Source organism: Marmota flaviventris, chromosome 15 (assembly GCF_047511675.1).
Source record: "Marmota flaviventris isolate mMarFla1 chromosome 15, mMarFla1.hap1, whole genome shotgun sequence".
Taxonomy (NCBI): domain Eukaryota; kingdom Metazoa; phylum Chordata; class Mammalia; order Rodentia; family Sciuridae; genus Marmota; species Marmota flaviventris.
This window is the reverse complement of record NC_092512.1, coordinates 31,485,724-31,494,756: the sequence shown is the minus strand read 5'-3', so window position 1 is coordinate 31,494,756 and position 9,033 is coordinate 31,485,724.

The following is a 9,033-nucleotide window of genomic DNA, read 5'->3' as shown; positions in this document are numbered from 1 at the left end:
ATATAACAATCTCCTTCATAATCACCACTGTTACTTAAATCGACCTCTTAGGAGTAAGGCCACTATTTTATAAGTATGTGACCGAATCTGTCTACAACAACACAGATACCACAAGTATGTCACATAAATTCAGACTAATGAAACTTAAATGAGAATGAGAAAGAAGATATTTAAAATAGAACATCCTTTTAGAAATAGCCACATATTGATTTCCTCACTTATTCAATCAAGTCATCTCCCTGTTTACATATCTGCCAACAAATAAGGTTAACAGGCAACTAAGTGTGCTAGAATATATGTCATGGGAAGAGAGATAAATAAAATCCTGTCACTTCTCTAGAGGAAATTCACTCTTGTGGGGAAGACAGGAGCCTTGGAGTGTGTGTGTGTGCTGTCCCCCAGCCCCCAGATGTGTATGTTTAGTATTTTTTTCATTTACCCATGTGAGCTCTTGTATCCTCTGAAAGCCCTGTCCTTCCATCCATCTGATCACTAACCAAACTTTCTCTCCTAGTTCTCAAAGCAGCTGAAGACCATAAGTTAGCTACTCATAAATACCACAATTTCCCATTTCTGTACCAACAGCTTTTCCTTGTCTGCATTCAAGGACCCCTCCTTTGCTCAAGCCTCAGAAAAAACAATTTTCTCTCCACTTAGTGAACCAGGCTCATTCATCTGTGTCTTTGATATGATCTCTTCAATCTAAGGATTTTCTTGCTTCTTCTGTAGTTTTTATATATTTCTGTGTTTCCATTTCTGCTGGCTCTTTCTTCTCCCCCTCTCCCCTGCTTCCAGGTTTTTCCATGGTCATCTGTGTGCTGCATTCAGCTGCACCAATTCAGCTCCCCAGAGCCACTTGTGAGCATCTCTTCCAACTTTGCTTTCACTAATGTCACATAGTTAATTGAAATGACCCCACTGCAGGGGGGCTGATTGACATATAGGAAATGATCAAATGTTGCCCATCGGATGCCCCTTCCTCTCTCCCCCCATGGCTGGGTATGCATTTAAGGCAAACTGCTGCTGTGGTTCCTCACCTTCTCCTAAAACCAAGCTCTTGGAAACAGCAGTCTACTTTAGACCTGTAAGTTTGTTCACTTTACCTCAAATCTCCAAAAGTAGACATCTCTTACCTCTCTGAGAAATGCTATAATAAGGTGGAAATGCTCCCAAGAGCTCAATGCCGTTGAGCTCTTGCTTTCTGGAAACCTCGTATATGACTCCATGACACAGTTCTTCCTGGTTCATTTCCATTTCCCTGATCATTTTCTTTCTCTGCTCCCCTACTGTATCATCTTTCTTTGCCTCTAATTATGGAAGCACCCATGATTCTGGACACAGCCCTCTTCTACCCAGTAATTTGGCTAACTCATCAATGCCCATTGCATTGAATTATTCCCTTAATCTCTTCCAAAACTGAAGCTCCAGGCCAAACTATGAACTTGAGTTTCAGATTGGAATGGGCACTTGCCCTCTTAATATACCCACCTTGTTATGTCACAGGCACCTGACACTCAACACGTTGAATGCTTGTATATTTCTCTACCTTGTATATTTCTCAACCAAAGCAATGACCTCAACACCTACCAACCCAGCAAAGTGAAAAACCTGGGAATACATTAGATTCCTTGTTTTTGTTCACTCTGTAACCCCAGTCCATCACTGAATATCTTTCTGTCTGTGTTCCTCCATCACTCCATCTTCACACTGGGTACCTTCTTTTAGTTCCATATCATTTCTTTCATAGATTGTTATTTGTCTTCCTGCTTCTGTTAGACTCCACAACAGCTCTCATCAGTGCTGCTAGAATGATATTTTAAACATTTAAATCAGATAAAGATTTTTCCTTAAAGTCTTGCCAAGGCTCTTCACAGCTGCTAGCATAATTTCATTATCATATAATAGTCTTCTCTTTGAAAATAACAGAAGATACTATCACCACCTTCACCCCCTGCATATTGCTTAAGCAATGTGAAACTAACGGTGACTGAGGATTTCAGGGAATGGATCTAGGTTGAAAAATGTCAATGGGAATTGATGCCTAGATATATTTCATTTTGCTTTCTATTGTGATGGCTCCAGTCTCAGAGTCAATGTGACAGTAAGATGCTGGCTGCCATGGCAGCTATGTCATTTCTTAACTTTAACATACAGCAAGAAAGAAAATAAGGAACTCCAAATTTCCCATCAGGAGAGTCACACTTATTTGAGTGTGATTGGGCCACGTGTCTGCTCCCGAGCCAGTCAACATTGCTGGTAAATTGTCAATGTTGGCTTGCATTTGGACCATACGAGAGTTAGGAAAAATGGATTCCCAAATGGAGATTCAAATCTAGTTAGATTCAGGAAATGACCAATGTCAGAGTTACAAAGTACAACTTTGGACTTTCCTCTATTTTCTTACCTAATAAATTCCCAAGAATGTTTGTAAGGCAGCTGACTCATAGTTCAGAGGCTAACCTATGTGGTATAAAGTGGTTGGTGTTCCATTTCCAAAGAAAAGGAGGTTGATGGAGATTGCTTACAGACCCCGCTTCTCACAGCAGCAGGCAAGTTTCAAAGTGCAAGTTGATGTCACAAGTGACTCAAAATCTCTGGTTATCAGGAGGTGGGTAGCTCAAGGGGGTGGGGACAAGAGAGGGGAAATGAGCTGAATTTTTTGTTTTGAGACTGTCTCACTAAGTTGCCGGGCTGGCATCAAACTTGTGATCCTCCTGCCTCAGCCTCCTGAGTCACTGGGATTACAGGCATGTGCCACCATTCCTGGCTCAAGTGTCATATTTTGAATAAACATTTTCCTGAAATCACCCTTCATATGAGGAAACAGCTACTTCTCATTTTGTGCCTCAACTCTACTTATAAGAACATTTGTCAAAGTTTCTATAACATATTACTATATTCCCATATTTATGTTTGTATAATTCTACTATGTTGCTAGATCCTTGATAGCAGGGAGCACACTTGATTAATTCTTATGTCCCTAACACAATTCCTGACACATAGCAGGTGCTCAATAAACATTAGATGAATGAATAAGTAATATAAGAAATATGCAGAAACTATAAAAGGGACATTGGTTAGAGCTAGGAGAGATAATTTGGGTAATTTCTTGCTCTAAAAATCTACAGTGTAGACCATTAAACACACATATTTCTTGCAATATGAATAACTGTCACTATCTGAACTCTTGATACACAAATATTTGCTATAACATTTTGCAATAATGTTTTGTGTACAAGAATGAAATGTTTAAATTATAGGTGAGTCCATGTAGGAGGATGTAGAATGTCTGCTTATAGGATTCCAGCAGTGTCTTCTAAGGAGCATAAACACCTGTGAAGAAAGTTGGTGAGCACAAGGACCAAAAAGTTTCATTCATAAAAAGAAGCACTGGTGACTAAAATCTGTTGAGAAAGATAGACACATAAAAGACCTGTCCCCTATTCACAATGCTTAGGATTTTTTTTCTAGGTCTGAGAAAATTTAAAACAATATTATAGTATGATTAATGGTATGTTTATAATCTAAAGAAGAATCTCAAGCAGAGGATAGAGAATATTTGAATCCATGCACACAGTACTGAAAGCCCCATACATCTTTGAAGATCTGAAGAAAGAGATGAAAGAGTTTGACCATTTGGTAAAGGAGCTGAGTTTCAGCTTCAAGTCTAGGATGCTACAGAGGTTTAAACACTATGCAAGAGACCATCATTTGAAGTTCACAGATGAAGGAGCTTCTTAATAATGAGGTTGCAGCAGTTTTTCCCAGTAAATAAAAAAAAAAAACCAAAAAACAAAAAACTACTGACAAACTTAATAAATGGATTTTAACTACCAATTTCTTGATGAATTTTGACCTTCTATAAGTGAATGTCAACCCATCAGAAGATAAGAACAAATAGCCAGGGACGTTAAGCACCCAAAGACAGGCTGATATAATGTTGAAGTGTTAAATTGTAAGGGGATGTTGAACCAGAACCTGTGTACTTGTGTAAGTCTGAAAATGGCAGGGTCCTTAAGAAACGTGGAAGAGTGGATTGCCTGGCATGGGGTTCTTGAATCATAGAGCTTTCCTCAAAAAAAAAAAAAAAAAAAGCATTCAGTCAGTATTCAAGGGGTTATAGTTTGTGACAGTGCATTTATTAGGAGTATGAAGTTTTAGAACATAAAATATTGGGACTGGGATTTGGGCATATTTTATTAAAAAATAAAGGGCCAATGAAAAGTTGCTGTGAAGAAACCCAGTTTGAATGACAAGCTAAGAAAATTCTTTCTTTTTTCACCTCAGCATGAATATATGAACTATTCCCAGTTCTTTTTGCCAGAGGCGACATCATCTCTTCAAGGAGGAGCTGGGTATCTTCGCCAACGCTGGCTTGCTGAAACATCAGTGGAGTTCTCTGATGTTGGAGGCACTTTCTGTTTAGCTTCAAAAGGTGGCAGCTCTTTAGTTTTTCATTTTAATCAAGCATATCTGGCAGAATGAAAGCCAAAGCCTGTTAGAGAAAAGTCAGTTCCTTTCCAGGCTCAGTGAAAGAGCCTTCTTAAGAGAAGTGAATTGATTTTGATCATGTTGGGTGTTTTCAAATAATACCCTAAAGAAGAAAGCATTTGCCTAAGCAGAATGGTGTGCAAATATTGTTCTTGAAATTTCTATCTGTGAACAATGCCTCACTCCTGAATTGCAATATTCCCTAAAGAAGTAGGTATTGTCTGAGCCTGGGCTAGTTGTTATCATTAAGGAAGCTCTTATCCTCTAAGATTTTGTCTCTTGGAAGAAGACTGTTTTTCTTCTGTTGTTGGAGTCTGTGTCTTTCATTTAGATGTCTTCATTGTCAAACAGAAGAAAAATCAATAATTTGCATGAACATGATAATGTAGCAATTCAACAAAAATCAATTTAGGGGATCAAGTCGTTCTTTTTTGTTGTTGTTTATTCTTGATAATAAACAATACTAGATAGGATAGCAAGTAGAATAAAAACCAAAGATATAATTATTGCTCTTGAGAAACTAGTAGGAACAAGATCAAATAAGTGATTCAATAACTATTGAATTTCTTTTGTTTTGGCACATCTTCTAAAAGATCTAAAAATAATCATACTTTATATAAATATTGCCATATCTTCTCTTGTCTGTTCTTTTGTTATAAGAAAAGGATATTCTTCCAACCCCATAGCCAGAAACTTAGAATGCCATATTTCTTAAGTAGATAAATATTTCTTACATAGTTAAATAATATCATAAAGTGCTATTAACACACAGTGCTCACCTTTCACAAACAGAAAAACCATAACATGAGGGAAATCTGATAAGTACTGCAGTAGAAATGTATGTGACTTGAAGCGAATTTAATTATTCAGAGCTTTAAATCATGGTGCTTAATGATATTTGAGCTGGACTTTGCAAGACTGATAGTATTTCTGATCAAGAAGGAAGAGGACATTTCTGGAAGTGGGAACATAATGATCAATCTGTTTATTCTGAAACATATGGACATGGGAAGTGTTTAATTTATTCAAAGAGAAACCAGCACGTGTTGCCAGGGCTTGGGGAGGAGAAGGGGTGGAGGAAGTTCAGGAAGAAGATTGACAAGGCAACCCAGGCTGTGCTGTGAAGGACACTGAAGCAGTGTTTGGGAAAAACAAAATTCAAAACGCAGCTATTTATATACAGAATTATATTCCTAAACGCAGTGTGTTCACAGGATGGTTTCCCTCTCTTCTCCCAAGTTAATTCTGAACACTAAAATACTTATGTTCTGAGAACACAGAAAGATTCATTTAACATGCCTAAGTATTTTTTCACTCGAAACATTTATTTTTTTAAAAAAATTCCAATCTGCTGCTTTGTTTCTTTCTGTTTTTAATTAAACTGATTTTTGGCAGTCATTTTTGCTGGGTGATCCACATGGGATTGAACCTTTTGTGACTCATCACAATTTGTAAGTTCTAAAAACATTAGGCAGTTTAGATGGATCATATATTTTTTTAAATGCTTATTTATTTAGTGCTTCCTTGCGTGTAATAATGTAATAGCAGACACCTGAAAAATGTGAATTTTGAACTGAGAATTCAACTTTGTTTTTGACTGGCTACGGAGTACAGAGCGCTGTGCGCTAGGCTTTCTCTGCATGGTGGGGATGGATTCACTGAATAGAAATAATCTAACATGGGTGAACACAAGCCAGAAAATAGACGACAGGCCATATTGAAGAGGATCCCATGTGTGATATTTAGATAGGGAGTGTTCAGAGGTTTTCTAAATAAGAAATTTGCATGTATAAGTGCTTTGCCTTGATAAAATTAATTTTAATGTAGTTTGGAGGATTAGAGAAAAGTTGGGAGGCTTGTGCAATCATTTCCAGCCAGCAACGAGCAGCTGTGCAGCACAGAGCACAGTGCTCGGGAAGTTCAAGCATTCACCAGACAACGCCGTGTTCCCCATCCAGTGTTAAGGATTTTAAATTGCCAAGAACTTTTAAATTTATTTTTTAATGAAAAACTATTTTTTCAACTAGGAAGTTGGCCTATTCTTATGATTTTTATATATGGTTCAAACACTTTTAAAAATGTGGGGTATAAAAGCTCATTAAGACAAAAGATAGGTAAGGACTTGAACTTGAGTGATAAGAAATAGAAAGGAGCAGTGACTTTAAGACATATGATTGAACAGCAAACAAAACAAAGATCTGGTAACTGTTGAATATTTAATTAGAAATAATTACTCTGAAAGTCAGGGGGGAAAAAGATCAAATCCACAGATAAAAATTTGAGAATTATCTACTGAGAAAGTTTCATTAGAAGGAACTAGAGTAGCCAAATATAGGAAAATGGTGATGGATCAATGAAGAGCTGGGAGAGTCTGGGTGTTTCAATATCCTGGGAATGAGGGAGAGCTCCAGGACAAATGGGAAGAATGCAGTCTGATGGACAGCTCTGGCCTTGGTGGTTAGATATTGACCAGTTGACTGGTGATGAGAATAGTGAATCAGAAATTAGAGAACAGAATTGGACGGTGAGAAGGAGAAAGCAATGGATTTAATCTTTTGTGGAGTTTGTCAGGGAGGAGAAGTGGGAAAAAAAGGAATAGATTGAAGTCATAGCAAACAGAGGCTGTAAAGAATCAAAGATACAAAGGGGAATGATACAGTAGGAGGCAGGCATGAAAGATATAGGCAGAAGAGAAGCTTATGATTACATGAAAGTTTAGGAGGAGATGAGATACATGCATTTATCTTTTTAGTTCATGCAAGAATAAGTCAAAATGTCTCAGAAAATGGAGTGGATTTAATTATTCTGAAGAAAATAATCCCAAACTTCAGTTTTAGGGTAGTATTTGTTTGCAATGATATTTATTTAAAAATGAGTATAAGGTTATTCCTGCTTATTTCTCTGGTTAAGATAAATACTCTCTGTAATTTGAACATGGAGGATATTTTCTGAAGTGCATGTTTAGGATAATAACAAACATAACCAGGTCTCTATGATAAATGCTTTAGACCAATTACTGACATGCTCAATTGAATTCTAATACCTCCCATGAAATGACTTTAGTACAAGTGAAATGACAGCTGCACTGCAGTGAGAGGACACATAAAGCTTTGCATTAGCTTGTCTCCAAGGTTACCATCTGTGCTGATCTGAAGTTGCAGTGTGTGGGCTTTCTCAACCTGTGCCAAGACCATATTTTAGGGTAGGTATCAGTAGGGTCTAAGAACAGCTTGGAAGGTATTTGAATCTTTATTTGGGTGACATCATGCTGATCCTCATCACTCAATTGTTCTAGAGAGATGTATTTCCATATCCTTCCCGCTCGAAATTTTATGTGATCATTGCAGTAATAGCTAGGATATCAGGATTGGCCCCCACATTGCATATATAAACAATGAAATATGAATTTACTCATCATACCACTAGACTATATTCTGGATAAAATTGAGAGGCAGACAGATTTGGGGAATAGACTTCTGCTCTGGAGCTTTCATAACTAATATAAAATTTTCAAGCAAATATAAAAATTAGCTTAAAAGTAGACATGTTTTAGAAGCTTCAAAACTTTAAATATGGCAAAAATTAAGGAAATAGTATTTTTATAGTTAAAAATGAAAAGAGATCTTTTCTTTTAGTTTAGCATTCTATGTAATTTTGCATTTCATTAGTAGAATTTGAAGGATTTTTTTTTAATGAATGAAAAAAAAATGATATCACCTGCCACTTAGTAAGATTAAAGAAATGATAATGGATTGGGTCATGATTCCAGAAATTCCTCAGAAGTACAGAAGTTTATTCATATTTTATCAATGTTTATTGAACACCTTTTTTGGCTCAGGCATGGTGCTACGCCATAGGTTTGCAAGTTTCTTAAGATCTGCTGTCTGTCCTCAAGGAATTTATAATCTAGAGGGAATACAGACCAGCATGAAGGAAGTAGACCAGCCTTTCTAATGGTTTTCATGAATTGTGAAAAAGTTGTTACCAAAGAACTTGGGAGACTGTGCTTGATGGGGGATTTGGAAAGTTTGGGAGAAAGGCTATCCGTGTCCAGAAGCCAGCCAAGCAGGGGAGAAGGAAGGAGATGCATGTACAAAGGGTGGATCACAGAAAGGCCAGCTGCTACATGACTGAAGGCTACATGCCCTGGAATTTGCTTTGATCCTTGAAAAATTTGAATAAGTAAGATGAGAGGTGAAAGAAAACATTGAGTCCCTGAAAAGAATCTGAACTTGATAGTGTAGGCTGGGCTTAGGAAAGAACATGATAACCAAAAAAGTTGAATCTGAACAGGGAGTTTAGGTTAAGGAATATAGATCCATAGGGTTAGTTCATGGAGGAACTGGGAAGCAAGGAAAAACCTTTTCATTTAATGATAATAAAAAGCATCTACCCTATAAAATTCAAAAATGTTCTAATATTTGCTTGTTAATTTGTTTTACTAACATATAATATTTTGAACCTTTATTATAAAAGTATTCTTTCCTTACCTAATACATTTTATTGCTCACGTTATGCCCATCATCTCTTGTGGTGCCCTGG